The sequence below is a fragment of the Ranitomeya variabilis genome, chromosome 1 (assembly GCF_051348905.1).
Source record: "Ranitomeya variabilis isolate aRanVar5 chromosome 1, aRanVar5.hap1, whole genome shotgun sequence".
In the NCBI taxonomy this organism is placed as follows: Eukaryota; Metazoa; Chordata; class Amphibia; order Anura; family Dendrobatidae; genus Ranitomeya; species Ranitomeya variabilis.
The window spans coordinates 911,719,740-911,746,902 of record NC_135232.1 but is presented as its reverse complement, the minus strand read 5'-3'; the positions used below and the strand labels follow the sequence as shown (position 1 = coordinate 911,746,902).

Sequence of the window (27,163 nt, the reverse complement as noted above, 5' to 3'; positions counted from 1 at the left end):
TCATCTCTTCTCGGCCAAATGGCTCAAGATCAAGCGTAGTGTCTGTTCTTATTAGTTTAATACCTGATACGTCCCCTATTTGGGGACCATATATTAAATGGATTTTTGGAACAGGGAGCTGGAAATGGAGCTTGCTTTGTCGCACGCAACCTTCACGGGGATGGAGGGTGTGGTTATGCAGATTCAAAACGCGTTGCGCACAGCTTGAACACATGCACACCACAGAACTGTCATCGATAGAGCATCCAGAGTTTCTGGAAATGTCTTCCCTGCGGCGATCTTTTGCTACATCTCCACAGTGGATGTCGGTTGTAGGCCTTGGTGCGGCCCAAGTGGCAAACCATTTCTGATCATCTCTTCTCGGCCAAATGGCTCAAGATCAAGCGTAGTGTCTGTTCTTATTAGTTTAATATCTGATACGTCCCCTATTTGGGGACCATATATTAAATGGATTTTTGGAACAGGGAGCTGGAAATGGAGCTTGCTTTGTCACACGGAACCTTCACGGGGATGGAGGGTGTGGTTATGCAGATTCAAAACGCGTTGCGCACAGCTTGAACACATGCACACCGCAGAACTGTCATCAACAGAGCATCCAGAGTTTCTGGAAATGTCTTCCCTGCGGCAATCTTTTGCTACGTCTCCACAGTGGGTGTCGGTTGTAGGCCTTGGTGCGGCCCAAGTGGCAAACCATTTCTGATCAACTCTTCTCGGCCAAATGGCTCAAGATCAAGTGTAGTGTCTGTTCTTATTAGTTTAACATCTGATACGTCCCCTATTTGTGGACCATATATTAAATGGATTTTTGGAACAGGGAGCTGGAAATGGAGCTTGCTTTGTCGCACGGAACCTTCACGGGGATGGAGGGTGTGGTTATGCAGATTCAAAACGCGTTGCGCACAGCTTGAACACATGCACACCGCAGAACTGTCATCGATAGAGCATCCAGAGTTTCTGGAAATGTCTTCCCTGCGGCGATCTTTTGCTACGTCTCCACAGTGGATGTCGGTTGTAGGCCTTGGTGCGGCCCAAGTGGCAAACCATTTCTGATCATCTCTTCTCGGCCAAATGGCTCAAGATCAAGCGTAGTGTCTGTTCTTATTAGTTTAATATCTGATGCGTCCCCTATTTGGGGACCATATATTAAATGGATTTTTGGAACAGGGAGCTGGAAATGGAGCTTGCTTTGTCACACGGAACCTTCACGGGGATGGAGGGTGTGGTTAGGCAGATTCAAAATGCGTTGCGCACAGCTTGAACACATGCACACCGCAGAACTGTCGTCGACAGAGCATCCAGAGTTTCTGGAAATGTCTTCCCTGCGGCAATCTTTTGCTACGTCTCCACAGTTGGTGTCGGTTGTAGGCCTTGGTGCGGCCCAAGTGGCAAACCATTTCTGATCATCTCTTCTCGGCCAAATGGCTCAAGATCAAGCGTAGTGTCTGTTCTTATTAGTTTAATACCTGATACGTCCCCTATTTGGGGACCATATATTAAATGGATTTTTGGAACAGGGAGCTGGAAATGGAGCTTGCTTTGTCGCACGCAACCTTCACGGGGATGGAGGGTGTGGTTATGCAGATTCAAAACGCGTTGCGCACAGCTTGAACACATGCACACCACAGAACTGTCATCGATAGAGCATCCAGAGTTTCTGGAAATGTCTTCCCTGCGGCGATCTTTTGCTACATCTCCACAGTGGATGTCGGTTGTAGGCCTTGGTGCGGCCCAAGTGGCAAACCATTTCTGATCATCTCTTCTCGGCCAAATGGCTCAAGATCAAGCGTAGTGTCTGTTCTTATTAGTTTAATATCTGATACGTCCCCTATTTGGGGACCATATATTAAATGGATTTTTGGAACAGGGAGCTGGAAATGGAGCTTGATCTGTCACACGGAACCTTCACGGGGATGGAGGGTGTGGTTATGCAGATTCAAAACGCGTTGCGCACAGCTTGAACACATGCACACCGCAGAACTGTCATCGACAGAGCATCCAGAGTTTCTGGAAATGTCTTCCCTGCGGCAATCTTTTGCTACGTCTCCACAGTGGGTGTCGGTTGTAGGCCTTGGTGCGGCCCAAGTGGCAAACCATTTCTGATCAACTCTTCTCGGCCAAATGGCTCAAGATCAAGTGTAGTGTCTGTCCTTATTAGTTTAATATCTGATACGTCCCCTATTTGGGGACCATATATTAAATGGATTTTTGGAACAGGGAGCTGGAAATGGAGCTTGCTTTGTCGCACGGAACCTTCACGGGGATGGAGGGTGTGGTTATGCAGATTCAAAATGCGTTGCTCAGAGCTTGAACACATGCACACCGCAGAACTGTCATCGACAGAGCATCCAGAGTTTCTGGAAATGTCTTCCCTGCGGCAATCTTTTGCTACGTCTCCACAGTGGGTGTCGGTTGTAGGCCTTGGTGCGGCCCAAGTGGCAAACCATTTCTGATCATCTCTTCTCTGCCAAATGGCTCAAGATCAAGCGTAGTGTCTGTTCTTATTAGTTTAATATCTGATACGTCCCCTATTTGGGGACCATATATTAAATGGATTTTTGGAACAGGGAGCTGGAAATGGAGCTTGCTTTGTCACACGGAACCTTCACGGGGATGGAGGGTGTGGTTATGCAGATTCAAAACGCGTTGCGCACAGCTTGAACACATGCACACCGCAGAACTGTCATCGACAGAGCATCCAGAGTTTCTGGAAATGTCTTCCCTGCGGCAATCTTTTGCTACGTCTCACAGTGGATGTCGGTTGTAGGCCTTGGTGCGGCCCAAGTGGCAAACCATTTCTGATCATCTCTTCTCGGCCAAATGGCTCAAGATCAAGCGTAGTGTCTGTTCTTATTAGTTTAATATCTGATACGTCCCCTATTTGGGGACCATATATTAAATGGATTTTTGGAACAGGGAGCTGGAAATGGAGCTTGCTTTATCACACGGAACCTTCACGGGGATGGAGGGTGTGGTTATGCAGATTCAAAACGCGTTGCGCACAGCTTGAACACATGCACACCGCAGAACTGTCATCGACAGAGCATCCAGAGTTTCTGGAAATGTCTTCCCTGCGGCAATCTTTTGCTACGTCTCCACAGTTGGTGTCGGTTGTAGGCCTTGGTGCGGCCCAAGTGGCAAACCATTTCTGATCATCTCTTCTCGGCCAAATGGCTCAAGATCAAGCGTAGTGTCTGTTCTTATTAGTTTAATATCTGATACGTCCCCTATTTGGGGACCATATATTAAATGGATTTTTGGAACAGGGAGCTGGAAATGGAGCTTGCTTTGTCACACGGAACCTTCACGGGGATGGAGGGTGTGGTTATGCAGATTCAAAATGCGTTGCGCACAGCTTGAACACATGCACACCGCAGAACTGTCATCGACAGAGCATCCAGAGTTTCTGGAAATGTCTTCCCAGCGGCAACCTTTTGCTACGTCTCCACAGTGGGTGTCGGTTGTAGGCCTTGGTGCGGCCCAAGTGGCAAACCATTTCTGATCATCTCTTCTCGGCCAAATGGCTCAAGATCAAGCGTAGTGTCTGTTCTTATTAGTTTAATATCTGATACGTCCCCTATTTGGGGACCATACATTAAATGGATTTTTGGAACAGGGAGCTGGAAATGGAGCTTGCTTTGTCACATGGAACCTTCACGGGGATGAAGGGTGTGGTTATGCAGATTCAAAACGCGTTGCGCACAGCTTGAACACATGCACACCGCAGAACTGTCATCGACAGAGCATCCAGAGTTTCTGGAAATGTCTTCCCTGCGGCAATCTTTTGCTACGTCTCCACAGTGGGTGTCGGTTGTAGGCCTTGGTGCGGCCCAAGTGGCAAACCATTTCTGATCATCTCTTCTCGGCCAAATGGCTCAAGATCAAGTGTAGTGTCTGTTCTTATTAGTTTAATATCTGATACGTCCCCTATTTGGGGACCATATATTAAATGGATTTTTGGAACAGGGAGCTGGAAATGGAGCTTGCTTTGTCGCACGGAACCTTCACAGGGATGGAGGGTGTGGTTATGCAGATTCAAAACGCGTTGCGCACAGCTTGAACACATGCACACCGCAGAACTGTCATCGACAGAGCATCCAGAGTTTCTGGAAATGTCTTCCCTGCGGCAATCTTTTGCTACGTCTCCACAGTTGGTGTCGGTTGTAGGCCTTGGTGCGGCCCAAGTGGCAAACCATTTCTGATCATCTCTTCTCGGCCAAATGGCTCAAGATCAAGCGTAGTGTCTGTTCTTATTAGTTTAATATCTGATACGTCCCCTATTTGGGGACCATATATTAAATGGATTTTTGGAACAGGGAGCTGGAAATGGAGCTTGCTTTGTCACACGGAACCTTCACGGGGATGGAGGGTGTGGTTATGCAGATTCAAAACGCGTTGCGCACAGCTTGAACACATGCACACCGCAGAACTGTCGTCGACAGAGCATCCAGAGTTTCTGGAAATGTCTTCCCTGCGGCAATCTTTTGCTACGTCTCCACAGTGGGTGTCGGTTGTAGGCCTTGGTGCGGCCCAAGTGGCAAACCATTTCTGATCATCTCTTCTCGGCCAAATGGCTCAAGATCAAGCGTAGTGTCTGTTCTTATTAGTTTAATATCTGTTACGTCCCCTATTTGGGGACCATATATTAAATGGATTTTTGGAACAGGGAGCTGGAAATGGAGCTTGCTTTGTCACACGGAACCTTCACGGGGATGGAGGGTGTGGTTATGCAGATTCAAAACGCGTTGCGCACAGCTTGAACACATGCACACCGCAGAACTGTCATCGACAGAGCATCCAGAGTTTCTGGAAATGTCTTCCCTGCGGCAATCTTTTGCTACGTCTTAACAGTGGGTGTCGGTTGTAGGCCTTGGTGCGGCCCAAGTGGCAAACCATTTCTGATCATCTCTTCTCGGCCAAATGGATCAAGATCAAGCGTAGTGTCTGTTATTAGTTTAATATCTGATACGTCCCCTATTTGGGGACCATATATTACATGGATTTTTGGAACAGGGAGCTGGAAATGGAGCTTGCTTTGTCACACGGAACCTTCACGGGGATGGAGGGTGTGGTTATGCAGATTCAAAACGCGTTGCGCACAGCTTGAACACATGCACACCGCAGAACTGTCATCGACAGAGCATCCAGAGTTTCTGGAAATGTCTTCCCTGCGGCAATCTTTTGCTACGTCTCCACAGTGGGTGTCGGTTGTAGGCCTTGGTGCGGCCCAAGTGGCAAACCATTTCTGATCATCTCTTCTCGGCCAAATGGCTCAAGATCAAGCGTAGTGTCTGTTCTTATTAGTTTAATATCTGATACGTCCCCTATTTGGGGACCATATATTAAATGGATTTTTGGAACAGGGAGCTGGAAATGGAGCTTGCTTTGTCACACGGAACCTTCACGGGGATGGAGGGTGTGGTTATGCAGATTCAAAACGCGTTGCGCACAGCTTGAACACATGCACACCGCAGAACTGTCATCGACAGAGCATCCAGAGTTTCTGGAAATGTCTTCCCTGCGGCAATCTTTTGCTACGTCTCCACAGTGGGTGTCGGTTGTAGGCCTTGGTGCGGCCCAAGTGGCAAATCATTTCTGATCATCTCTTCTCGGCCAAATGGCTCAAGATCAAGCGTAGTGTCTGTTCTTATTAGTTTAATATCTGATACGTCCCCTATTTGGGGACCATATATTAAATGGATTTTTGGAACAGGGAGCTGGAAATGGAGCTTGCTTTGTCGCACGGAACCATCACGGGGGTGGAGGGTGTGGTTATGCAGATTCAAAACGCGTTGCGCACAGCTTGAACACATGCACACCGCAGAACTGTCATCGACAGATCATCCAGAGTTTCTGGAAATGTCTTCCCTGCGGCAATCTTTTGCTACGTCTCCACAGTGGGTGTCGGCTGTAGGCCTTGGTGCGGCCCAAGTGGCAAACCATTTCTGATCATCTCTTCTCGGCCAAATGGCTCAAGATCAAGTGTAGTGTCTGTTCTTATTAGTTTAATATCTGATACGTCCCCTATTTGGGGACCATATATTAAATGGATTTTTGGAACAGGCAGCTGGAAATGGAGCTTGCTTTGTCGCACGGAACCTTCACGGGGATGGAGGGTGTGGTTATGCAGATTCAAAACGCGTTGCGCACAGCTTGAACACATGCACACCGCAGAACTGTCATCGATAGAGCATCCAGAGTTTCTGGAAATGTCTTCCCTGCGGCAATCTTTTGCTACGTCTCACAGTGGATGTCGGTTGTAGGCCTTGGTGCGGCCCAAGTGGCAAACCATTTCTGATCATCTCTTCTCGGCCAAATGGCTCAAGATCAAGCGTAGTGTCTGTTCTTATTAGTTTAATATCTGATACGTCCCCTATTTGGGGACCATATATTAAATGGATTTTTGGAACAGGGAGCTGGAAATGGAGCTTGCTTTGTCGCACGGAACCATCACGGGGGTGGAGGGTGTGGTTATGCAGATTCAAAACGCGTTTCACACAGCTTGAACACATGCACACCGCAGAACTGTCATCGACAGATCATCCAGAGTTTCTGGAAATGTCTTCCCTGCGGCAATCTTTTGCTATGTCTCCACAGTGGGTGTCGGTTGTAGGCCTTGGTGCGGCCCAAGTGGCAAACCATTTCTGATCATCTCTTCTCTGCCAAATGGCTCAAGATCAAGCGTAGTGTCTGTTCTTATTAGTTTAATATCTGATACGTCCCCTATTTGGGGACCATATATTAAATGGATTTTTGGAACAGGGAGCTGGAAATGGAGCTTGCTTTGTCACACGGAACCTTCACGGGGATGGAGGGTGTGGTTATGCAGATTCAAAACGCATTGCGCACAGCTTGAACACATGCACACCGCAGAACTGTCATCGACAGAGCATCCAGAGTTTCTGGAAATGTCTTCCCTGCGGCAATCTTTTGCTACGTCTCCACAGTGGGTGTCGGTTGTAGGCCTTGGTGCGGCCCAAGTGGCAAACCATTTCTGATCAACTCTTCTCGGCCAAATGGCTCAAGATCAAGTGTAGTGTCTGTCCTTATTAGTTTAATATCTGATACGTCCCCTATTTGGGGACCATATATTAAATGGATTTTTGGAACAGGGAGCTGGAAATGGAGCTTGCTTTGTCGCACGGAACCTTCACGGAGATGGAGGGTGTGGTTATGCAGATTCAAAACGCGTTGCTCAGAGCTTGAACACATGCACACCGCAGAACTGTCATCGACAGAGCATCCAGAGTTTCTGGAAATGTCTTCCCTGCGGCAATCTTTTGCTACGTCTCCACAGTGGGTGTCGGTTGTAGGCCTTGGTGCGGCCCAAGTGGCAAACCATTTCTGATCATCTCTTCTCTGCCAAATGGCTCAAGATCAAGCGTAGTGTCTGTTCTTATTAGTTTAATATCTGATACGTCCCCTATTTGGGGACCATATATTAAATGGATTTTTGGAACAGGGAGCTGGAAATGGAGCTTGCTTTGTCACACGGAACCTTCACGGGGATGGAGGGTGTGGTTATGCAGATTCAAAACGCGTTGCGCACAGCTTGAACACATGCACACCGCAGAACTGTCATCGACAGAGCATCCAGAGTTTCTGGAAATGTCTTCCCTGCGGCAATCTTTTGCTACGTCTCCACAGTGGGTGTCGGTTGTAGGCCTTGGTGCGGCCCAAGTGGCAAACCATTTCTGATCATCTCTTCTCGGCCAAATGGCTCAAGATCAAGCGTAGTGTCTGTTCTTATTAGTTTAATATCTGTTACGTCCCCTATTTGGGGACCATATATTAAATGGATTTTTGGAACAGGGAGCTGGAAATGGAGCTTGCTTTGTCACACGGAACCTTCACGGGGATGGAGGGTGTGGTTATGCAGATTCAAAACGCGTTGCGCACAGCTTGAACACATGCACACCGCAGAACTGTCATCAACAGAGCATCCAGAGTTTCTGGAAATGTCTTCCCTGCGGCAATCTTTTGCTACGTCTTAACAGTGGGTGTCGGTTGTAGGCGTTGGTGCGGCCCAAGTGGCAAACCATTTCTGATCATCTCTTCTCGGCCAAATGGATCAAGATCAAGCGTAGTGTCTGTTCTTATTAGTTTAATATCTGATACGTCCCCTATTTGGGGACCATATATTAAATGGATTTTTGGAACAGGGAGCTGGAAATGGAGCTTGCTTTGTCACACGGAACCTTCACGGGGATGGAGGGTGTGGTTATGCAGATTCAAAACGCGTTGCGCACAGCTTGAACACATGCACACCGCAGAACTGTCATCGACAGAGCATCCAGAGTTTCTGGAAATGTCTTCCCTGCGGCAATCTTTTGCTACGTCTCCACAGTGGGTGTCGGTTGTAGGCCTTGGTGCGGCCCAAGTGGCAAACCATTTCTGATCATCTCTTCTCGGCCAAATGGCTCAAGATCAAGCGTAGTGTCTGTTCTTATTAGTTTAATATCTGATACGTCCCCTATTTGGGGACCATATATTAAATGGATTTTTGGAACAGGGAGCTGGAAATGGAGCTTGCTTTGTCGCACGGAACCTTCACGGGGGTGGAGGGTGTGGTTATGCAGATTCAAAACGCGTTGCGCACAGCTTGAACACATGCACACCGCAGAACTGTCATCGACAGATCATCCAGAGTTTCTGGAAATGTCTTCCCTGCGGCAATCTTTTGCTACGTCTCCACAGTGGGTGTCGGCTGTAGGCCTTGGTGCGGCCCAAGTGGCAAACCATTTCTGATCATCTCTTCTCGGCCAAATGGCTCAAGATCAAGTGTAGTGTCTGTTCTTATTAGTTTAATATCTGATACGTCCCCTATTTGGGGACCATATATGAAATGGATTTTTGGAACAGGCAGCTGGAAATGGAGCTTGCTTTGTCGCACGGAACCTTCACGGGGATGGAGGGTGTGGTTATGCAGATTCAAAACGCGTTGCGCACAGCTTGAACACATGCACACCGCAGAACTGTCATCGATAGAGCATCCAGAGTTTCTGGAAATGTCTTCCCTGCGGCAATCTTTTGCTACGTCTCACAGTGGATGTCGGTTGTAGGCCTTGGTGCGGCCCAAGTGGCAAACCATTTCTGATCATCTCTTCTCGGCCAAATGGCTCAAGATCAAGCGTAGTGTCTGTTCTTATTAGTTTAATATCTGATACGTCCCCTATTTGGGGACCATATATTAAATGGATTTTTGGAACAGGGAGCTGGAAATGGAGCTTGCTTTGTCGCACGGAACCATCACGGGGGTGGAGGGTGTGGTTATGCAGATTCAAAACGCGTTTCACACAGCTTGAACACATGCACACCGCAGAACTGTCATCGACAGATCATCCAGAGTTTCTGGAAATGTCTTCCCTGCGGCAATCTTTTGCTATGTCTCCACAGTGGGTGTCGGTTGTAGGCCTTGGTGCGGCCCAAGTGGCAAACCATTTCTGATCATCTCTTCTCTGCCAAATGGCTCAAGATCAAGCGTAGTGTCTGTTCTTATTAGTTTAATATCTGATACGTCCCCTATTTGGGGACCATATATTAAATGGATTTTTGGAACAGGGAGCTGGAAATGGAGCTTGCTTTGTCACACGGAACCTTCACGGGGATGGAGGGTGTGGTTATGCAGATTCAAAACGCATTGCGCACAGCTTGAACACATGCACACCGCAGAACTGTCATCGACAGAGCATCCAGAGTTTCTGGAAATGTCTTCCCTGCGGCAATCTTTTGCTACGTCTCCACAGTGGGTGTCGGTTGTAGGCCTTGGTGCGGCCCAAGTGGCAAACCATTTCTGATCAACTCTTCTCGGCCAAATGGCTCAAGATCAAGTGTAGTGTCTGTCCTTATTAGTTTAATATCTGATACGTCCCCTATTTGGGGACCATATATTAAATGGATTTTTGGAACAGGGAGCTGGAAATGGAGCTTGCTTTGTCGCACGGAACCTTCACGGAGATGGAGGGTGTGGTTATGCAGATTCAAAACGCGTTGCTCAGAGCTTGAACACATGCACACCGCAGAACTGTCATCGACAGAGCATCCAGAGTTTCTGGAAATGTCTTCCCTGCGGCAATCTTTTGCTACGTCTCCACAGTGGGTGTCGGTTGTAGGCCTTGGTGCGGCCCAAGTGGCAAACCATTTCTGATCATCTCTTCTCTGCCAAATGGCTCAAGATCAAGCGTAGTGTCTGTTCTTATTAGTTTAATATCTGATACGTCCCCTATTTGGGGACCATATATTAAATGGATTTTTGGAACAGGGAGCTGGAAATGGAGCTTGCTTTGTCACACGGAACCTTCACGGGGATGGAGGGTGTGGTTATGCAGATTCAAAACGCGTTGCGCACAGCTTGAACACATGCACACCGCAGAACTGTCATCGACAGAGCATCCAGAGTTTCTGGAAATGTCTTCCCTGCGGCAATCTTTTGCTACGTCTCCACAGTGGGTGTCGGTTGTAGGCCTTGGTGCGGCCCAAGTGGCAAACCATTTCTGATCATCTCTTCTCGGCCAAATGGCTCAAGATCAAGCGTAGTGTCTGTTCTTATTAGTTTAATATCTGTTACGTCCCCTATTTGGGGACCATATATTAAATGGATTTTTGGAACAGGGAGCTGGAAATGGAGCTTGCTTTGTCACACGGAACCTTCACGGGGATGGAGGGTGTGGTTATGCAGATTCAAAACGCGTTGCGCACAGCTTGAACACATGCACACCGCAGAACTGTCATCAACAGAGCATCCAGAGTTTCTGGAAATGTCTTCCCTGCGGCAATCTTTTGCTACGTCTTAACAGTGGGTGTCGGTTGTAGGCGTTGGTGCGGCCCAAGTGGCAAACCATTTCTGATCATCTCTTCTCGGCCAAATGGATCAAGATCAAGCGTAGTGTCTGTTCTTATTAGTTTAATATCTGATACGTCCCCTATTTGGGGACCATATATTAAATGGATTTTTGGAACAGGGAGCTGGAAATGGAGCTTGCTTTGTCACACGGAACCTTCACGGGGATGGAGGGTGTGGTTATGCAGATTCAAAACGCGTTGCGCACAGCTTGAACACATGCACACCGCAGAACTGTCATCGACAGAGCATCCAGAGTTTCTGGAAATGTCTTCCCTGCGGCAATCTTTTGCTACGTCTCCACAGTGGGTGTCGGTTGTAGGCCTTGGTGCGGCCCAAGTGGCAAACCATTTCTGATCATCTCTTCTCGGCCAAATGGCTCAAGATCAAGCGTAGTGTCTGTTCTTATTAGTTTAATATCTGATACGTCCCCTATTTGGGGACCATATATTAAATGGATTTTTGGAACAGGGAGCTGGAAATGGAGCTTGCTTTGTCGCACGGAACCTTCACGGGGGTGGAGGGTGTGGTTATGCAGATTCAAAATGCGTTTCGCACAGCTTGAACACATGCACACCGCAGAACTGTCATCTACAGATCATCCAGAGTTTCTGGAAAAGTCTTCCCTGCGGCAATCTTTTGCTACGTCTCCACAGTGGGAGTCGGTTGTAGGCCTTGGTGCGGCCCAAGTGGCAAACCATTTCTGATCATCTCTTCTTGGCCAAATGGCTCAAGATCAAGCGTAGTGTCTGTTCTTATTAGTTTAATATCTGATACGTCCCCTATTTGGGGACCATATATTAAATGGATTTTTGGAACAGGGAGCTGGAAATGGAGCTTGCTTTGTCACACGGAACCTTCACGGGGATGGAGGGTGTGGTTATGCAGATTCAAAACGCGTTGCGCACAGCTTGAACACATGCACACCGCAGAACTGTCATCAACAGAGCATCCAGAGTTTCTGGAAATGTCTTCCCTGCGGCAATCTTTTGCTACGTCTCCACAGTGGGTGTCGGTTGTAGGCCTTGGTGCGGCCCAAGTGGCAAACCATTTCTGATCAACTCTTCTCGGCCAAATGGCTCAAGATCAAGTGTAGTGTCTGTTCTTATTAGTTTAACATCTGATACGTCCCCTATTTGGGGACCATATATTAAATGGATTTTTGGAACAGGGAGCTGGAAATGGAGCTTGCTTTGTCGCACGGAACCTTCACGGGGATGCAGGGTGTGGTTATGCAGATTCAAAACGCGTTGCGCACAGCTTGAACACATGCACACCGCAGAACTGTCATCGATAGAGCATCCAGAGTTTCTGGAAATGTCTTCCCTGCGGCGATCTTTTGCTACGTCTCCACAGTGGATGTCGGTTGTAGGCCTTGGTGCGGCCCAAGTGGCAAACCATTTCTGATCATCTCTTCTCGGCCAAATGGCTCAAGATCAAGCGTAGTGTCTGTTCTTATTAGTTTAATATCTGATGCGTCCCCTATTTGGGGACCATATATTAAATGGATTTTTGGAACAGGGAGCTGGAAATGGAGCTTGCTTTGTCACACGGAACCTTCACGGGGATGGAGGGTGTGGTTAGGCAGATTCAAAATGCGTTGCGCACAGCTTGAACACATGCACACCGCAGAACTGTCGTCGACAGAGCATCCAGAGTTTCTGGAAATGTCTTCCCTGCGGCAATCTTTTGCTACGTCTCCACAGTTGGTGTCGGTTGTAGGCCTTGGTGCGGCCCAAGTGGCAAACCATTTCTGATCATCTCTTCTCGGCCAAATGGCTCAAGATCAAGCGTAGTGTCTGTTCTTATTAGTTTAATACCTGATACGTCCCCTATTTGGGGACCATATATTAAATGGATTTTTGGAACAGGGAGCTGGAAATGGAGCTTGCTTTGTCGCACGCAACCTTCACGGGGATGGAGGGTGTGGTTATGCAGATTCAAAACGCGTTGCGCACAGCTTGAACACATGCACACCGCAGAACTGTCATCGATAGAGCATCCAGAGTTTCTGGAAATGTCTTCCCTGCGGCGATCTTTTGCTACATCTCCACAGTGGATGTCGGTTGTAGGCCTTGGTGCGGCCCAAGTGGCAAACCATTTCTGATCATCTCTTCTCGGCCAAATGGCTCAAGATCAAGCGTAGTGTCTGTTCTTATTAGTTTAATATCTGATACGTCCCCTATTTGGGGACCATATATTAAATGGATTTTTGGAACAGGGAGCTGGAAATGGAGCTTGATCTGTCACACGGAACCTTCACGGGGATGGAGGGTGTGGTTATGCAGATTCAAAACGCGTTGCGCACAGCTTGAACACATGCACACCGCAGAACTGTCATCGACAGAGCATCCAGAGTTTCTGGAAATGTCTTCCCTGCGGCAATCTTTTGCTACGTCTCCACAGTGGGTGTCGGTTGTAGGCCTTGGTGCGGCCCAAGTGGCAAACCATTTCTGATCAACTTTTCTCGGCCAAATGGCTCAAGATCAAGTGTAGTGTCTGTCCTTATTAGTTTAATATCTGATACGTCCCCTATTTGGGGACCATATATTAAATGGATTTTTGGAACAGGGAGCTGGAAATGGAGCTTGCTTTGTCGCACGGAACCTTCACGGGGATGGAGGGTGTGGTTATGCAGATTCAAAACGCGTTGCTCAGAGCTTGAACACATGCACACCGCAGAACTGTCATCGACAGAGCATCCAGAGTTTCTGGAAATGTCTTCCCTGCGGCAATCTTTTGCTACGTCTCCACAGTGGGTGTCGGTTGTAGGCCTTGGTGCGGCCCAAGTGGCAAACCATTTCTGATCATCTCTTCTCTGCCAAATGGCTCAAGATCAAGCGTAGTGTCTGTTCTTATTAGTTTAATATCTGATACGTCCCCTATTTGGGGACCATATATTAAATGGATTTTTGGAACAGGGAGCTGGAAATGGAGCTTGCTTTGTCACACGGAACCTTCACGGGGATGGAGGGTGTGGTTATGCAGATTCAAAACGCGTTGCGCACAGCTTGAACACATGCACACCGCAGAACTGTCATCGACAGAGCATCCAGAGTTTCTGGAAATGTCTTCCCTGCGGCAATCTTTTGCTACGTCTCCACAGTGGGTGTCGGTTGTAGGCCTTGGTGCGGCCCAAGTGGCAAACCATTTCTGATCATCTCTTCTCGGCCAAATGGCTCAAGATCAAGCGTAGTGTCTGTTCTTATTAGTTTAATATCTGTTACGTCCCCTATTTGGGGACCATATATTAAATGGATTTTTGGAACAGGGAGCTGGAAATGGAGCTTGCTTTGTCACACGGAACCTTCACGGGGATGGAGGGTGTGGTTATGCAGATTCAAAACGCGTTGCGCACAGCTTGAACACATGCACACCGCAGAACTGTCATCAACAGAGCATCCAGAGTTTCTGGAAATGTCTTCCCTGCGGCAATCTTTTGCTACGTCTTAACAGTGGGTGTCGGTTGTAGGCCTTGGTGCGGCCCAAGTGGCAAACCATTTCTGATCATCTCTTCTCGGCCAAATGGATCAAGATCAAGCGTAGTGTCTGTTCTTATTAGTTTAATATCTGATACGTCCCCTATTTGGGGACCATATATTAAATGGATTTTTGGAACAGGGAGCTGGAAATGGAGCTTGCTTTGTCACACGGAACCTTCACGGGGATGGAGGGTGTGGTTATGCAGATTCAAAACGCGTTGCGCACAGCTTGAACACATGCACACCGCAGAACTGTCATCGACAGAGCATCCAGAGTTTCTGGAAATGTCTTCCCTGCGGCAATCTTTTGCTACGTCTCCACAGTGGGTGTCGGTTGTAGGCCTTGGTGCGGCCCAAGTGGCAAACCATTTCTGATCATCTCTTCTCGGCCAAATGGCTCAAGATCAAGCGTAGTGTCTGTTCTTATTAGTTTAATATCTGATACGTCCCCTATTTGGGGACCATATATTAAATGGATTTTTGGAACAGGGAGCTGGAAATGGAGCTTGCTTTGTCGCACGGAACCTTCACGGGGGTGGAGGGTGTGGTTATGCAGATTCAAAATGCGTTTCGCACAGCTTGAACACATGCACACCGCAGAACTGTCATCGACAGATCATCCAGAGTTTCTGGAAATGTCTTCCCTGCGGCAATCTTTTGCTACGTCTCCACAGTGGGTGTCGGTTGTAGGCCTTGGTGCGGCCCATTTGGCAAACCATTTCTGATCATCTCTTCTCGGCCAAATGGCTCAAGATCAAGCGTAGTGTCTGTTCTTATTAGTTTAATATCTGATACGTCCCCTATTTGGGGACCATATATTAAATGGATTTTTGGAACAGGGAGCTGGAAATGGAGCTTGCTTTGTCGCACGGAACCTTCACGGGGGTGGAGGGTGTGGTTATGCAGATTCAAAACGCGTTGCTCAGAGCTTGAACACATGCACACCGCAGAACTGTCATCGACAGAGCATCCAGAGTTTCTGGAAATGTCTTCCCTGCGGCAATCTTTTGCTACGTCTCCACAGTGGGTGTCGGTTGTAGGCCTTGGTGCGGCCCAAGTGGCAAACCATTTCTGATCATCTCTTCTCTGCCAAATGGCTCAAGATCAAGCGTAGTGTCTGTTCTTATTAGTTTAATATCTGATACGTCCCCTATTTGGGGACCATATATTAAATGGATTTTTGGAACAGGGAGCTGGAAATGGAGCTTGCTTTGTCACACGGAACCTTTACGGGGATGGAGGGTGTGGTTATGCAGATTCAAAACGCGTTGCGCACAGCTTGAACACATGCACACCGCAGAACTGTCATCGACAGAGCATCCAGAGTTTCTGGAAATGTCTTCCCTGCGGCAATCTTTTGCTACGTCTCCACAGTTGGTGTCGGTTGTAGGCCTTGGTGCGGCCCAAGTGGCAAACCATTTCTGATCATCTCTTCTCGGCCAAATGGCTCAAGATCAAGCGTAGTGTCTGTTCTTATTAGTTTAATATCTGATACGTCCCCTATTTGGGGACCATATATTAAATGGATTTTTGGAACAGGGAGCTGGAAATGGAGCTTGCTTTGTCACACGGAACCTTCACGGGGATGGAGGGTGTGGTTATGCAGATTCAAAATGCGTTGCGCACAGCTTGAACACATGCACACCGCAGAACTGTCATCGACAGAGCATCCAGAGTTTCTGGAAATGTCTTCCCAGCGGCAACCTTTTGCTACGTCTCCACAGTGGGTGTCGGTTGTAGGCCTTGGTGCGGCCCAAGTGGCAAACCATTTCTGATCATCTCTTCTCGGCCAAATGGCTCAAGATCAAGCGTAGTGTCTGTTCTTATTAGTTTAATATCTGATACGTCCCCTATTTGGGGACCATACATTAAATGGATTTTTGGAACAGGGAGCTGGAAATGGAGCTTGCTTTGTCACATGGAACCTTCACGGGGATGAAGGGTGTGGTTATGCAGATTCAAAACGCGTTGCGCACAGCTTGAACACATGCACACCGCAGAACTGTCATCGACAGAGCATCCAGAGTTTCTGGAAATGTCTTCCCTGCGGCAATCTTTTGCTACGTCTCCACAGTGGGTGTCGGTTGTAGGCCTTGGTGCGGCCCAAGTGGCAAACCATTTCTGATCATCTCTTCTCGGCCAAATGGCTCAAGATCAAGTGTAGTGTCTGTTCTTATTAGTTTAATATCTGATACGTCCCCTATTTGGGGACCATATATTAAATGGATTTTTGGAACAGGGAGCTGGAAATGGAGCTTGCTTTGTCGCACGGAACCTTCACAGGGATGGAGGGTGTGGTTATGCAGATTCAAAACGCGTTGCGCACAGCTTGAACACATGCACACCGCAGAACTGTCATCGATAGAGCATCCAGAGTTTCTGGAAATGTCTTCCCTGCGGCAATCTTTTGCTACGTCTCACAGTGGATGTCGGTTGTAGGCCTTGGTGCGGCCCAAGTGGCAAACCATTTCTGATCATCTCTTCTCGGCCAAATGGCTCAAGATCAAGCGTAGTGTCTGTTCTTATTAGTTTAATATCTGATACGTCCCCTATTTGGGGACCATATATTAAATGGATTTTTGGAACAGGGAGCTGGAAATGGAGCTTGCTTTGTCACACGGAACCTTCACGGGGATGGAGGGTGTGGTTATGCAGATTCAAAACGCGTTGCGCACAGCTTGAACACATGCACACCGCAGAACTGTCATCGACAGAGCATCCAGAGTTTCTGGAAATGTCTTCCCTGCGGCAATCTTTTGCTACGTCTCCACAGTTGGTGTCGGTTGTAGGCCTTGGTGCGGCCCAAGTGGCACACCATTTCTGATCATCTCTTCTCGGCCAAATGGCTCAAGATCAAGCGTAGTGTCTGTTCTTATTAGTTTAATATCTGATACGTCCCCTATTTGGGGACCATATATTAAATGGATTTTTGGAACAGGGAGCTGGAAATGGAGCTTGCTTTGTCACACGGAACCTTCACGGGGATGGAGGGTGTGGTTATGCAGATTCAAAACGCGTTGCGCACAGCTTGAACACATGCACACCGCAGAACTGTCGTCGACAGAGCATCCAGAGTTTCTGGAAATGTCTTCCCTGCGGCAATCTTTTGCTACGTCTCCACAGTGGGTGTCGGTTGTAGGCCTTGGTGCGGCCCAAGTGGCAAACCATTTCTGATCATCTCTTCTCGGCCAAATGGCTCAAGATCAAGCGTAGTGTCTGTTCTTATTAGTTTAATATCTGTTACGTCCCCTATTTGGGGACCATATATTAAATGGATTTTTGGAACAGGGAGCTGGAAATGGAGCTTGCTTTGTCACACGGAACCTTCACGGGGATGGAGGGTGTGGTTATGCAGATTCAAAACGCGTTGCGCACAGCTTGAACACATGCACACCGCAGAACTGTCATCGACAGAGCATCCAGAGTTTCTGGAAATGTCTTCCCTGCGGCAATCTTTTGCTACGTCTTAACAGTGGGTGTCGGTTGTAGGCCTTGGTGCGGCCCAAGTGGCAAACCATTTCTGATCATCTCTTCTCGGCCAAATGGATCAAGATCAAGCGTAGTGTCTGTTATTAGTTTAATATCTGATACGTCCCCTATTTGGGGACCATATATTACATGGATTTTTGGAACAGGGAGCTGGAAATGGAGCTTGCTTTGTCACACGGAACCTTCACGGGGATGGAGGGTGTGGTTATGCAGATTCAAAACGCGTTGCGCACAGCTTGAACACATGCACACCGCAGAACTGTCATCGACAGAGCATCCAGAGTTTCTGGAAATGTCTTCCCTGCGGCAATCTTTTGCTACGTCTCCACAGTGGGTGTCGGTTGTAGGCCTTGGTGCGGCCCAAGTGGCAAACCATTTCTGATCATCTCTTCTCGGCCAAATGGCTCAAGATCAAGCGTAGTGTCTGTTCTTATTAGTTTAATATCTGATACGTCCCCTATTTGGGGACCATATATTAAATGGATTTTTGGAACAGGGAGCTGGAAATGGAGCTTGCTTTGTCACACGGAACCATCACGGGGATGGAGGGTGTGGTTATGCAGATTCAAAACGCGTTGCGCACAGCTTGAACACATGCACACCGCAGAACTGTCATCGACAGAGCATCCAGAGTTTCTGGAAATGTCTTCCCTGCGGCAATCTTTTGCTACGTCTCACAGTGGATGTCGGTTGTAGGCCTTGGTGCGGCCCAAGTGGCAAACCATTTCTGATCATCTCTTCTCGGCCAAATGGCTCAAGATCAAGCGTAGTGTCTGTTCTTATTAGTTTAATATCTGATACGTCCCCTATTTGGGGACCATATATTAAATGGATTTTTGGAACAGGGAGCTGGAAATGGAGCTTGCTTTATCACACGGAACCTTCACGGGGATGGAGGGTGTGGTTATGCAGATTCAAAACGCGTTGCGCACAGCTTGAACACATGCACACCGCAGAACTGTCATCGACAGAGCATCCAGAGTTTCTGGAAATGTCTTCCCTGCGGCAATCTTTTGCTACGTCTCCACAGTTGGTGTCGGTTGTAGGCCTTGGTGCGGCCCAAGTGGCAAACCATTTCTGATCATCTCTTCTCGGCCAAATGGCTCAAGATCAAGCGTAGTGTCTGTTCTTATTAGTTTAATATCTGATACGTCCCCTATTTGGGGACCATATATTAAATGGATTTTTGGAACAGGGAGCTGGAAATGGAGCTTGCTTTGTCACACGGAACCTTCACGGGGATGGAGGGTGTGGTTATGCAGATTCAAAATGCGTTGCGCACAGCTTGAACACATGCACACCGCAGAACTGTCATCGACAGAGCATCCAGAGTTTCTGGAAATGTCTTCCCAGCGGCAACCTTTTGCTACGTCTCCACAGTGGGTGTCGGTTGTAGGCCTTGGTGCGGCCCAAGTGGCAAACCATTTCTGATCATCTCTTCTCGGCCAAATGGCTCAAGATCAAGCGTAGTGTCTGTTCTTATTAGTTTAATATCTGATACGTCCCCTATTTGGGGACCATACATTAAATGGATTTTTGGAACAGGGAGCTGGAAATGGAGCTTGCTTTGTCACATGGAACCTTCACGGGGATGAAGGGTGTGGTTATGCAGATTCAAAACGCGTTGCGCACAGCTTGAACACATGCACACCGCAGAACTGTCATCGACAGAGCATCCAGAGTTTCTGGAAATGTCTTCCCTGCGGCAATCTTTTGCTACGTCTCCACAGTGGGTGTCGGTTGTAGGCCTTGGTGCGGCCCAAGTGGCAAACCATTTCTGATCATCTCTTCTCGGCCAAATGGCTCAAGATCAAGTGTAGTGTCTGTTCTTATTAGTTTAATATCTGATACGTCCCCTATTTGGGGACCATATATTAAATGGATTTTTGGAACAGGGAGCTGGAAATGGAGCTTGCTTTGTCGCACGGAACCTTCACAGGGATGGAGGGTGTGGTTATGCAGATTCAAAACGCGTTGCGCACAGCTTGAACACATGCACACCGCAGAACTGTCATCGACAGAGCATCCAGAGTTTCTGGAAATGTCTTCCCTGCGGCAATCTTTTGCTACGTCTCCACAGTTGGTGTCGGTTGTAGGCCTTGGTGCGGCCCAAGTGGCAAACCATTTCTGATCATCTCTTCTCGGCCAAATGGCTCAAGATCAAGCGTAGTGTCTGTTCTTATTAGTTTAATATCTGATACGTCCCCTATTTGGGGACCATATATTAAATGGATTTTTGGAACAGGGAGCTGGAAATGGAGCTTGCTTTGTCACACGGAACCTTCACGGGGATGGAGGGTGTGGTTATGCAGATTCAAAACGCGTTGCGCACAGCTTGAACACATGCACACCGCAGAACTGTCGTCGACAGAGCATCCAGAGTTTCTGGAAATGTCTTCCCTGCGGCAATCTTTTGCTACGTCTCCACAGTGGGTGTCGGTTGTAGGCCTTGGTGCGGCCCAAGTGGCAAACCATTTCTGATCATCTCTTCTCGGCCAAATGGCTCAAGATCAAGCGTAGTGTCTGTTCTTATTAGTTTAATATCTGTTACGTCCCCTATTTGGGGACCATATATTAAATGGATTTTTGGAACAGGGAGCTGGAAATGGAGCTTGCTTTGTCACACGGAACCTTCACGGGGATGGAGGGTGTGGTTATGCAGATTCAAAACGCGTTGCGCACAGCTTGAACACATGCACACCGCAGAACTGTCATCGACAGAGCATCCAGAGTTTCTGGAAATGTCTTCCCTGCGGCAATCTTTTGCTACGTCTTAACAGTGGGTGTCGGTTGTAGGCCTTGGTGCGGCCCAAGTGGCAAACCATTTCTGATCATCTCTTCTCGGCCAAATGGATCAAGATCAAGCGTAGTGTCTGTTATTAGTTTAATATCTGATACGTCCCCTATTTGGGGACCATATATTACATGGATTTTTGGAACAGGGAGCTGGAAATGGAGCTTGCTTTGTCACACGGAACCTTCACGGGGATGGAGGGTGTGGTTATGCAGATTCAAAACGCGTTGCGCACAGCTTGAACACATGCACACCGCAGAACTGTCATCGACAGAGCATCCAGAGTTTCTGGAAATGTCTTCCCTGCGGCAATCTTTTGCTACGTCTCCACAGTGGGTGTCGGTTGTAGGCCTTGGTGCGGCCCAAGTGGCAAACCATTTCTGATCATCTCTTCTCGGCCAAATGGCTCAAGATCAAGCGTAGTGTCTGTTCTTATTAGTTTAATATCTGATACGTCCCCTATTTGGGGACCATATATTAAATGGATTTTTGGAACAGGGAGCTGGAAATGGAGCTTGCTTTGTCACACGGAACCTTCACGGGGATGGAGGGTGTGGTTATGCAGATTCAAAACGCGTTGCGCACAGCTTGAACACATGCACACCGCAGAACTGTCATCGACAGAGCATCCAGAGTTTCTGGAAATGTCTTCCCTGCGGCAATCTTTTGCTACGTCTCCACAGTGGGTGTCGGTTGTAGGCCTTGGTGCGGCCCAAGTGGCAAATCATTTCTGATCATCTCTTCTCGGCCAAATGGCTCAAGATCAAGCGTAGTGTCTGTTCTTATTAGTTTAATATCTGATACGTCCCCTATTTGGGGACCATATATTAAATGGATTTTTGGAACAGGGAGCTGGAAATGGAGCTTGCTTTGTCGCACGGAACCATCACGGGGGTGGAGGGTGTGGTTATGCAGATTCAAAACGCGTTGCGCACAGCTTGAACACATGCACACCGCAGAACTGTCATCGACAGATCATCCAGAGTTTCTGGAAATGTCTTCCCTGCGGCAATCTTTTGCTACGTCTCCACAGTGGGTGTCGGCTGTAGGCCTTGGTGCGGCCCAAGTGGCAAACCATTTCTGATCATCTCTTCTCGGCCAAATGGCTCAAGATCAAGTGTAGTGTCTGTTCTTATTAGTTTAATATCTGATACGTCCCCTATTTGGGGACCATATATTAAATGGATTTTTGGAACAGGCAGCTGGAAATGGAGCTTGCTTTGTCGCACGGAACCTTCACGGGGATGGAGGGTGTGGTTATGCAGATTCAAAACGCGTTGCGCACAGCTTGAACACATGCACACCGCAGAACTGTCATCGATAGAGCATCCAGAGTTTCTGGAAATGTCTTCCCTGCGGCAATCTTTTGCTACGTCTCACAGTGGATGTCGGTTGTAGGCCTTGGTGCGGCCCAAGTGGCAAACCATTTCTGATCATCTCTTCTCGGCCAAATGGCTCAAGATCAAGCGTAGTGTCTGTTCTTATTAGTTTAATATCTGATACGTCCCCTATTTGGGGACCATATATTAAATGGATTTTTGGAACAGGGAGCTGGAAATGGAGCTTGCTTTGTCGCACGGAACCATCACGGGGGTGGAGGGTGTGGTTATGCAGATTCAAAACGCGTTTCACACAGCTTGAACACATGCACACCGCAGAACTGTCATCGACAGATCATCCAGAGTTTCTGGAAATGTCTTCCCTGCGGCAATCTTTTGCTATGTCTCCACAGTGGGTGTCGGTTGTAGGCCTTGGTGCGGCCCAAGTGGCAAACCATTTCTGATCATCTCTTCTCTGCCAAATGGCTCAAGATCAAGCGTAGTGTCTGTTCTTATTAGTTTAATATCTGATACGTCCCCTATTTGGGGACCATATATTAAATGGATTTTTGGAACAGGGAGCTGGAAATGGAGCTTGCTTTGTCACACGGAACCTTCACGGGGATGGAGGGTGTGGTTATGCAGATTCAAAACGCATTGCGCACAGCTTGAACACATGCACACCGCAGAACTGTCATCGACAGAGCATCCAGAGTTTCTGGAAATGTCTTCCCTGCGGCAATCTTTTGCTACGTCTCCACAGTGGGTGTCGGTTGTAGGCCTTGGTGCGGCCCAAGTGGCAAACCATTTCTGATCAACTCTTCTCGGCCAAATGGCTCAAGATCAAGTGTAGTGTCTGTCCTTATTAGTTTAATATCTGATACGTCCCCTATTTGGGGACCATATATTAAATGGATTTTTGGAACAGGGAGCTGGAAATGGAGCTTGCTTTGTCGCACGGAACCTTCACGGAGATGGAGGGTGTGGTTATGCAGATTCAAAACGCGTTGCTCAGAGCTTGAACACATGCACACCGCAGAACTGTCATCGACAGAGCATCCAGAGTTTCTGGAAATGTCTTCCCTGCGGCAATCTTTTGCTACGTCTCCACAGTGGGTGTCGGTTGTAGGCCTTGGTGCGGCCCAAGTGGCAAACCATTTCTGATCATCTCTTCTCTGCCAAATGGCTCAAGATCAAGCGTAGTGTCTGTTCTTATTAGTTTAATATCTGATACGTCCCCTATTTGGGGACCATATATTAAATGGATTTTTGGAACAGGGAGCTGGAAATGGAGCTTGCTTTGTCACACGGAACCTTCACGGGGATGGAGGGTGTGGTTATGCAGATTCAAAACGCGTTGCGCACAGCTTGAACACATGCACACCGCAGAACTGTCATCGACAGAGCATCCAGAGTTTCTGGAAATGTCTTCCCTGCGGCAATCTTTTGCTACGTCTCCACAGTGGGTGTCGGTTGTAGGCCTTGGTGCGGCCCAAGTGGCAAACCATTTCTGATCATCTCTTCTCGGCCAAATGGCTCAAGATCAAGCGTAGTGTCTGTTCTTATTAGTTTAATATCTGTTACGTCCCCTATTTGGGGACCATATATTAAATGGATTTTTGGAACAGGGAGCTGGAAATGGAGCTTGCTTTGTCACACGGAACCTTCACGGGGATGGAGGGTGTGGTTATGCAGATTCAAAACGCGTTGCGCACAGCTTGAACACATGCACACCGCAGAACTGTCATCAACAGAGCATCCAGAGTTTCTGGAAATGTCTTCCCTGCGGCAATCTTTTGCTACGTCTTAACAGTGGGTGTCGGTTGTAGGCGTTGGTGCGGCCCAAGTGGCAAACCATTTCTGATCATCTCTTCTCGGCCAAATGGATCAAGATCAAGCGTAGTGTCTGTTCTTATTAGTTTAATATCTGATACGTCCCCTATTTGGGGACCATATATTAAATGGATTTTTGGAACAGGGAGCTGGAAATGGAGCTTGCTTTGTCACACGGAACCTTCACGGGGATGGAGGGTGTGGTTATGCAGATTCAAAACGCGTTGCGCACAGCTTGAACACATGCACACCGCAGAACTGTCATCGACAGAGCATCCAGAGTTTCTGGAAATGTCTTCCCTGCGGCAATCTTTTGCTACGTCTCCACAGTGGGTGTCGGTTGTAGGCCTTGGTGCGGCCCAAGTGGCAAACCATTTCTGATCATCTCTTCTCGGCCAAATGGCTCAAGATCAAGCGTAGTGTCTGTTCTTATTAGTTTAATATCTGATACGTCCCCTATTTGGGGACCATATATTAAATGGATTTTTGGAACAGGGAGCTGGAAATGGAGCTTGCTTTGTCGCACGGAACCTTCACGGGGGTGGAGGGTGTGGTTATGCAGATTCAAAACGCGTTGCGCACAGCTTGAACACATGCACACCGCAGAACTGTCATCGACAGATCATCCAGAGTTTCTGGAAATGTCTTCCCTGCGGCAATCTTTTGCTACGTCTCCACAGTGGGTGTCGGCTGTAGGCCTTGGTGCGGCCCAAGTGGCAAACCATTTCTGATCATCTCTTCTCGGCCAAATGGCTCAAGATCAAGTGTAGTGTCTGTTCTTATTAGTTTAATATCTGATACGTCCCCTATTTGGGGACCATATATGAAATGGATTTTTGGAACAGGCAGCTGGAAATGGAGCTTGCTTTGTCGCACGGAACCTTCACGGGGATGGAGGGTGTGGTTATGCAGATTCAAAACGCGTTGCGCACAGCTTGAACACATGCACACCGCAGAACTGTCATCGATAGAGCATCCAGAGTTTCTGGAAATGTCTTCCCTGCGGCAATCTTTTGCTACGTCTCACAGTGGATGTCGGTTGTAGGCCTTGGTGCGGCCCAAGTGGCAAACCATTTCTGATCATCTCTTCTCGGCCAAATGGCTCAAGATCAAGCGTAGTGTCTGTTCTTATTAGTTTAATATCTGATACGTCCCCTATTTGGGGACCATATATTAAATGGATTTTTGGAACAGGGAGCTGGAAATGGAGCTTGCTTTGTCGCACGGAACCATCACGGGGGTGGAGGGTGTGGTTATGCAGATTCAAAACGCGTTTCACACAGCTTGAACACATGCACACCGCAGAACTGTCATCGACAGATCATCCAGAGTTTCTGGAAATGTCTTCCCTGCGGCAATCTTTTGCTATGTCTCCACAGTGGGTGTCGGTTGTAGGCCTTGGTGCGGCCCAAGTGGCAAACCATTTCTGATCATCTCTTCTCTGCCAAATGGCTCAAGATCAAGCGTAGTGTCTGTTCTTATTAGTTTAATATCTGATACGTCCCCTATTTGGGGACCATATATTAAATGGATTTTTGGAACAGGGAGCTGGAAATGGAGCTTGCTTTGTCACACGGAACCTTCACGGGGATGGAGGGTGTGGTTATGCAGATTCAAAACGCATTGCGCACAGCTTGAACACATGCACACCGCAGAACTGTCATCGACAGAGCATCCAGAGTTTCTGGAAATGTCTTCCCTGCGGCAATCTTTTGCTACGTCTCCACAGTGGGTGTCGGTTGTAGGCCTTGGTGCGGCCCAAGTGGCAAACCATTTCTGATCAACTCTTCTCGGCCAAATGGCTCAAGATCAAGTGTAGTGTCTGTCCTTATTAGTTTAATATCTGATACGTCCCCTATTTGGGGACCATATATTAAATGGATTTTTGGAACAGGGAGCTGGAAATGGAGCTTGCTTTGTCGCACGGAACCTTCACGGAGATGGAGGGTGTGGTTATGCAGATTCAAAACGCGTTGCTCAGAGCTTGAACACATGCACACCGCAGAACTGTCATCGACAGAGCATCCAGAGTTTCTGGAAATGTCTTCCCTGCGGCAATCTTTTGCTACGTCTCCACAGTGGGTGTCGGTTGTAGGCCTTGGTGCGGCCCAAGTGGCAAACCATTTCTGATCATCTCTTCTCTGCCAAATGGCTCAAGATCAAGCGTAGTGTCTGTTCTTATTAGTTTAATATCTGATACGTCCCCTATTTGGGGACCATATATTAAATGGATTTTTGGAACAGGGAGCTGGAAATGGAGCTTGCTTTGTCACACGGAACCTTCACGGGGATGGAGGGTGTGGTTATGCAGATTCAAAACGCGTTGCGCACAGCTTGAACACATGCACACCGCAGAACTGTCATCGACAGAGCATCCAGAGTTTCTGGAAATGTCTTCCCTGCGGCAATCTTTTGCTACGTCTCCACAGTGGGTGTCGGTTGTAGGCCTTGGTGCGGCCCAAGTGGCAAACCATTTCTGATCATCTCTTCTCGGCCAAATGGCTCAAGATCAAGCGTAGTGTCTGTTCTTATTAGTTTAATATCTGTTACGTCCCCTATTTGGGGACCATATATTAAATGGATTTTTGGAACAGGGAGCTGGAAATGGAGCTTGCTTTGTCACACGGAACCTTCACGGGGATGGAGGGTGTGGTTATGCAGATTCAAAACGCGTTGCGCACAGCTTGAACACATGCACACCGCAGAACTGTCATCAACAGAGCATCCAGAGTTTCTGGAAATGTCTTCCCTGCGGCAATCTTTTGCTACGTCTTAACAGTGGGTGTCGGTTGTAGGCGTTGGTGCGGCCCAAGTGGCAAACCATTTCTGATCATCTCTTCTCGGCCAAATGGATCAAGATCAAGCGTAGTGTCTGTTCTTATTAGTTTAATATCTGATACGTCCCCTATTTGGGGACCATATATTAAATGGATTTTTGGAACAGGGAGCTGGAAATGGAGCTTGCTTTGTCACACGGAACCTTCACGGGGATGGAGGGTGTGGTTATGCAGATTCAAAACGCGTTGCGCACAGCTTGAACACATGCACACCGCAGAACTGTCATCGACAGAGCATCCAGAGTTTCTGGAAATGTCTTCCCTGCGGCAATCTTTTGCTACGTCTCCACAGTGGGTGTCGGTTGTAGGCCTTGGTGCGGCCCAAGTGGCAAACCATTTCTGATCATCTCTTCTCGGCCAAATGGCTCAAGATCAAGCGTAGTGTCTGTTCTTATTAGTTTAATATCTGATACGTCCCCTATTTGGGGACCATATATTAAATGGATTTTTGGAACAGGGAGCTGGAAATGGAGCTTGCTTTGTCGCACGGAACCTTCACGGGGGTGGAGGGTGTGGTTATGCAGATTCAAAATGCGTTTCGCACAGCTTGAACACATGCACACCGCAGAACT

At 48.0% G+C, this 27,163-nt stretch overlaps 78 pseudogenes; all 78 read left to right on the top strand.

The window, feature by feature from the left end:
- Positions 1-2: 2 nt before the first annotated feature.
- On the top strand, positions 3-174 carry LOC143794889 (U2 spliceosomal RNA; annotated as a pseudogene).
- Positions 175-352: 178 nt separating this feature from the next.
- LOC143794996 (U2 spliceosomal RNA) lies at positions 353-526 on the top strand (annotated as a pseudogene).
- A 176-nt stretch (positions 527-702) lies between these two features.
- Positions 703-876, top strand: LOC143796205 (U2 spliceosomal RNA; annotated as a pseudogene).
- A 176-nt stretch (positions 877-1,052) lies between these two features.
- Positions 1,053-1,226, top strand: LOC143796511 (U2 spliceosomal RNA; annotated as a pseudogene).
- A 176-nt stretch (positions 1,227-1,402) lies between these two features.
- On the top strand, positions 1,403-1,574 carry LOC143794888 (U2 spliceosomal RNA; annotated as a pseudogene).
- Positions 1,575-1,752: 178 nt separating this feature from the next.
- Positions 1,753-1,904, top strand: LOC143796603 (U2 spliceosomal RNA; annotated as a pseudogene).
- A 198-nt stretch (positions 1,905-2,102) lies between these two features.
- LOC143795958 (U2 spliceosomal RNA) lies at positions 2,103-2,276 on the top strand (annotated as a pseudogene).
- Positions 2,277-2,452: 176 nt separating this feature from the next.
- Positions 2,453-2,626, top strand: LOC143795858 (U2 spliceosomal RNA; annotated as a pseudogene).
- Positions 2,627-2,801: 175 nt separating this feature from the next.
- On the top strand, positions 2,802-2,975 carry LOC143794742 (U2 spliceosomal RNA; annotated as a pseudogene).
- A 176-nt stretch (positions 2,976-3,151) lies between these two features.
- LOC143794995 (U2 spliceosomal RNA) lies at positions 3,152-3,325 on the top strand (annotated as a pseudogene).
- Positions 3,326-3,501: 176 nt separating this feature from the next.
- LOC143796192 (U2 spliceosomal RNA) lies at positions 3,502-3,653 on the top strand (annotated as a pseudogene).
- A 198-nt stretch (positions 3,654-3,851) lies between these two features.
- LOC143801411 (U2 spliceosomal RNA) lies at positions 3,852-4,025 on the top strand (annotated as a pseudogene).
- Positions 4,026-4,201: 176 nt separating this feature from the next.
- LOC143794994 (U2 spliceosomal RNA) lies at positions 4,202-4,375 on the top strand (annotated as a pseudogene).
- Positions 4,376-4,551: 176 nt separating this feature from the next.
- On the top strand, positions 4,552-4,725 carry LOC143796690 (U2 spliceosomal RNA; annotated as a pseudogene).
- A 176-nt stretch (positions 4,726-4,901) lies between these two features.
- LOC143797378 (U2 spliceosomal RNA) lies at positions 4,902-5,072 on the top strand (annotated as a pseudogene).
- Positions 5,073-5,248: 176 nt separating this feature from the next.
- On the top strand, positions 5,249-5,422 carry LOC143794993 (U2 spliceosomal RNA; annotated as a pseudogene).
- A 176-nt stretch (positions 5,423-5,598) lies between these two features.
- On the top strand, positions 5,599-5,773 carry LOC143795561 (U2 spliceosomal RNA; annotated as a pseudogene).
- Positions 5,774-5,948: 175 nt separating this feature from the next.
- LOC143801613 (U2 spliceosomal RNA) lies at positions 5,949-6,100 on the top strand (annotated as a pseudogene).
- Positions 6,101-6,297: 197 nt separating this feature from the next.
- Positions 6,298-6,509, top strand: LOC143794616 (U2 spliceosomal RNA; annotated as a pseudogene).
- Positions 6,510-6,647: 138 nt separating this feature from the next.
- Positions 6,648-6,821, top strand: LOC143795856 (U2 spliceosomal RNA; annotated as a pseudogene).
- Positions 6,822-6,997: 176 nt separating this feature from the next.
- On the top strand, positions 6,998-7,171 carry LOC143795993 (U2 spliceosomal RNA; annotated as a pseudogene).
- A 176-nt stretch (positions 7,172-7,347) lies between these two features.
- On the top strand, positions 7,348-7,521 carry LOC143795855 (U2 spliceosomal RNA; annotated as a pseudogene).
- Positions 7,522-7,697: 176 nt separating this feature from the next.
- LOC143796689 (U2 spliceosomal RNA) lies at positions 7,698-7,871 on the top strand (annotated as a pseudogene).
- A 176-nt stretch (positions 7,872-8,047) lies between these two features.
- On the top strand, positions 8,048-8,221 carry LOC143797066 (U2 spliceosomal RNA; annotated as a pseudogene).
- A 176-nt stretch (positions 8,222-8,397) lies between these two features.
- LOC143794224 (U2 spliceosomal RNA) lies at positions 8,398-8,571 on the top strand (annotated as a pseudogene).
- A 176-nt stretch (positions 8,572-8,747) lies between these two features.
- On the top strand, positions 8,748-8,899 carry LOC143794286 (U2 spliceosomal RNA; annotated as a pseudogene).
- A 197-nt stretch (positions 8,900-9,096) lies between these two features.
- LOC143794615 (U2 spliceosomal RNA) lies at positions 9,097-9,308 on the top strand (annotated as a pseudogene).
- A 138-nt stretch (positions 9,309-9,446) lies between these two features.
- Positions 9,447-9,620, top strand: LOC143795854 (U2 spliceosomal RNA; annotated as a pseudogene).
- A 176-nt stretch (positions 9,621-9,796) lies between these two features.
- On the top strand, positions 9,797-9,970 carry LOC143795992 (U2 spliceosomal RNA; annotated as a pseudogene).
- A 176-nt stretch (positions 9,971-10,146) lies between these two features.
- LOC143795853 (U2 spliceosomal RNA) lies at positions 10,147-10,320 on the top strand (annotated as a pseudogene).
- Positions 10,321-10,496: 176 nt separating this feature from the next.
- Positions 10,497-10,670, top strand: LOC143796688 (U2 spliceosomal RNA; annotated as a pseudogene).
- Positions 10,671-10,846: 176 nt separating this feature from the next.
- LOC143797065 (U2 spliceosomal RNA) lies at positions 10,847-11,020 on the top strand (annotated as a pseudogene).
- A 176-nt stretch (positions 11,021-11,196) lies between these two features.
- On the top strand, positions 11,197-11,370 carry LOC143794253 (U2 spliceosomal RNA; annotated as a pseudogene).
- Positions 11,371-11,546: 176 nt separating this feature from the next.
- On the top strand, positions 11,547-11,720 carry LOC143795623 (U2 spliceosomal RNA; annotated as a pseudogene).
- Positions 11,721-11,896: 176 nt separating this feature from the next.
- On the top strand, positions 11,897-12,048 carry LOC143794777 (U2 spliceosomal RNA; annotated as a pseudogene).
- A 198-nt stretch (positions 12,049-12,246) lies between these two features.
- LOC143796510 (U2 spliceosomal RNA) lies at positions 12,247-12,420 on the top strand (annotated as a pseudogene).
- Positions 12,421-12,596: 176 nt separating this feature from the next.
- On the top strand, positions 12,597-12,768 carry LOC143794887 (U2 spliceosomal RNA; annotated as a pseudogene).
- Positions 12,769-12,946: 178 nt separating this feature from the next.
- LOC143796602 (U2 spliceosomal RNA) lies at positions 12,947-13,098 on the top strand (annotated as a pseudogene).
- Positions 13,099-13,296: 198 nt separating this feature from the next.
- On the top strand, positions 13,297-13,470 carry LOC143796265 (U2 spliceosomal RNA; annotated as a pseudogene).
- A 176-nt stretch (positions 13,471-13,646) lies between these two features.
- Positions 13,647-13,820, top strand: LOC143795852 (U2 spliceosomal RNA; annotated as a pseudogene).
- A 176-nt stretch (positions 13,821-13,996) lies between these two features.
- LOC143796687 (U2 spliceosomal RNA) lies at positions 13,997-14,170 on the top strand (annotated as a pseudogene).
- Positions 14,171-14,346: 176 nt separating this feature from the next.
- LOC143797063 (U2 spliceosomal RNA) lies at positions 14,347-14,520 on the top strand (annotated as a pseudogene).
- A 176-nt stretch (positions 14,521-14,696) lies between these two features.
- On the top strand, positions 14,697-14,870 carry LOC143794252 (U2 spliceosomal RNA; annotated as a pseudogene).
- A 176-nt stretch (positions 14,871-15,046) lies between these two features.
- Positions 15,047-15,220, top strand: LOC143794267 (U2 spliceosomal RNA; annotated as a pseudogene).
- A 176-nt stretch (positions 15,221-15,396) lies between these two features.
- LOC143795769 (U2 spliceosomal RNA) lies at positions 15,397-15,548 on the top strand (annotated as a pseudogene).
- Positions 15,549-15,746: 198 nt separating this feature from the next.
- LOC143794991 (U2 spliceosomal RNA) lies at positions 15,747-15,920 on the top strand (annotated as a pseudogene).
- A 176-nt stretch (positions 15,921-16,096) lies between these two features.
- Positions 16,097-16,248, top strand: LOC143796191 (U2 spliceosomal RNA; annotated as a pseudogene).
- Positions 16,249-16,446: 198 nt separating this feature from the next.
- LOC143801410 (U2 spliceosomal RNA) lies at positions 16,447-16,620 on the top strand (annotated as a pseudogene).
- A 175-nt stretch (positions 16,621-16,795) lies between these two features.
- LOC143794990 (U2 spliceosomal RNA) lies at positions 16,796-16,969 on the top strand (annotated as a pseudogene).
- Positions 16,970-17,145: 176 nt separating this feature from the next.
- On the top strand, positions 17,146-17,319 carry LOC143794989 (U2 spliceosomal RNA; annotated as a pseudogene).
- Positions 17,320-17,495: 176 nt separating this feature from the next.
- On the top strand, positions 17,496-17,669 carry LOC143796686 (U2 spliceosomal RNA; annotated as a pseudogene).
- A 176-nt stretch (positions 17,670-17,845) lies between these two features.
- On the top strand, positions 17,846-18,016 carry LOC143797377 (U2 spliceosomal RNA; annotated as a pseudogene).
- A 176-nt stretch (positions 18,017-18,192) lies between these two features.
- On the top strand, positions 18,193-18,367 carry LOC143795547 (U2 spliceosomal RNA; annotated as a pseudogene).
- A 174-nt stretch (positions 18,368-18,541) lies between these two features.
- LOC143794741 (U2 spliceosomal RNA) lies at positions 18,542-18,715 on the top strand (annotated as a pseudogene).
- A 176-nt stretch (positions 18,716-18,891) lies between these two features.
- On the top strand, positions 18,892-19,065 carry LOC143794987 (U2 spliceosomal RNA; annotated as a pseudogene).
- A 176-nt stretch (positions 19,066-19,241) lies between these two features.
- Positions 19,242-19,393, top strand: LOC143796190 (U2 spliceosomal RNA; annotated as a pseudogene).
- Positions 19,394-19,591: 198 nt separating this feature from the next.
- On the top strand, positions 19,592-19,765 carry LOC143801409 (U2 spliceosomal RNA; annotated as a pseudogene).
- Positions 19,766-19,941: 176 nt separating this feature from the next.
- On the top strand, positions 19,942-20,115 carry LOC143794986 (U2 spliceosomal RNA; annotated as a pseudogene).
- A 176-nt stretch (positions 20,116-20,291) lies between these two features.
- LOC143796685 (U2 spliceosomal RNA) lies at positions 20,292-20,465 on the top strand (annotated as a pseudogene).
- Positions 20,466-20,641: 176 nt separating this feature from the next.
- LOC143797376 (U2 spliceosomal RNA) lies at positions 20,642-20,812 on the top strand (annotated as a pseudogene).
- A 176-nt stretch (positions 20,813-20,988) lies between these two features.
- On the top strand, positions 20,989-21,162 carry LOC143794985 (U2 spliceosomal RNA; annotated as a pseudogene).
- A 176-nt stretch (positions 21,163-21,338) lies between these two features.
- Positions 21,339-21,513, top strand: LOC143795560 (U2 spliceosomal RNA; annotated as a pseudogene).
- Positions 21,514-21,688: 175 nt separating this feature from the next.
- LOC143801612 (U2 spliceosomal RNA) lies at positions 21,689-21,840 on the top strand (annotated as a pseudogene).
- Positions 21,841-22,037: 197 nt separating this feature from the next.
- On the top strand, positions 22,038-22,249 carry LOC143794614 (U2 spliceosomal RNA; annotated as a pseudogene).
- A 138-nt stretch (positions 22,250-22,387) lies between these two features.
- LOC143795851 (U2 spliceosomal RNA) lies at positions 22,388-22,561 on the top strand (annotated as a pseudogene).
- A 176-nt stretch (positions 22,562-22,737) lies between these two features.
- Positions 22,738-22,911, top strand: LOC143795991 (U2 spliceosomal RNA; annotated as a pseudogene).
- A 176-nt stretch (positions 22,912-23,087) lies between these two features.
- LOC143795850 (U2 spliceosomal RNA) lies at positions 23,088-23,261 on the top strand (annotated as a pseudogene).
- Positions 23,262-23,437: 176 nt separating this feature from the next.
- On the top strand, positions 23,438-23,611 carry LOC143796684 (U2 spliceosomal RNA; annotated as a pseudogene).
- A 176-nt stretch (positions 23,612-23,787) lies between these two features.
- LOC143797062 (U2 spliceosomal RNA) lies at positions 23,788-23,961 on the top strand (annotated as a pseudogene).
- Positions 23,962-24,137: 176 nt separating this feature from the next.
- Positions 24,138-24,311, top strand: LOC143794223 (U2 spliceosomal RNA; annotated as a pseudogene).
- A 176-nt stretch (positions 24,312-24,487) lies between these two features.
- LOC143794285 (U2 spliceosomal RNA) lies at positions 24,488-24,639 on the top strand (annotated as a pseudogene).
- Positions 24,640-24,836: 197 nt separating this feature from the next.
- On the top strand, positions 24,837-25,048 carry LOC143794613 (U2 spliceosomal RNA; annotated as a pseudogene).
- Positions 25,049-25,186: 138 nt separating this feature from the next.
- LOC143795849 (U2 spliceosomal RNA) lies at positions 25,187-25,360 on the top strand (annotated as a pseudogene).
- Positions 25,361-25,536: 176 nt separating this feature from the next.
- On the top strand, positions 25,537-25,710 carry LOC143795990 (U2 spliceosomal RNA; annotated as a pseudogene).
- Positions 25,711-25,886: 176 nt separating this feature from the next.
- On the top strand, positions 25,887-26,060 carry LOC143795848 (U2 spliceosomal RNA; annotated as a pseudogene).
- A 176-nt stretch (positions 26,061-26,236) lies between these two features.
- On the top strand, positions 26,237-26,410 carry LOC143796682 (U2 spliceosomal RNA; annotated as a pseudogene).
- Positions 26,411-26,586: 176 nt separating this feature from the next.
- LOC143797061 (U2 spliceosomal RNA) lies at positions 26,587-26,760 on the top strand (annotated as a pseudogene).
- A 176-nt stretch (positions 26,761-26,936) lies between these two features.
- LOC143794251 (U2 spliceosomal RNA) lies at positions 26,937-27,110 on the top strand (annotated as a pseudogene).
- The last annotated feature ends 53 nt before the right edge of the window (positions 27,111-27,163 follow it).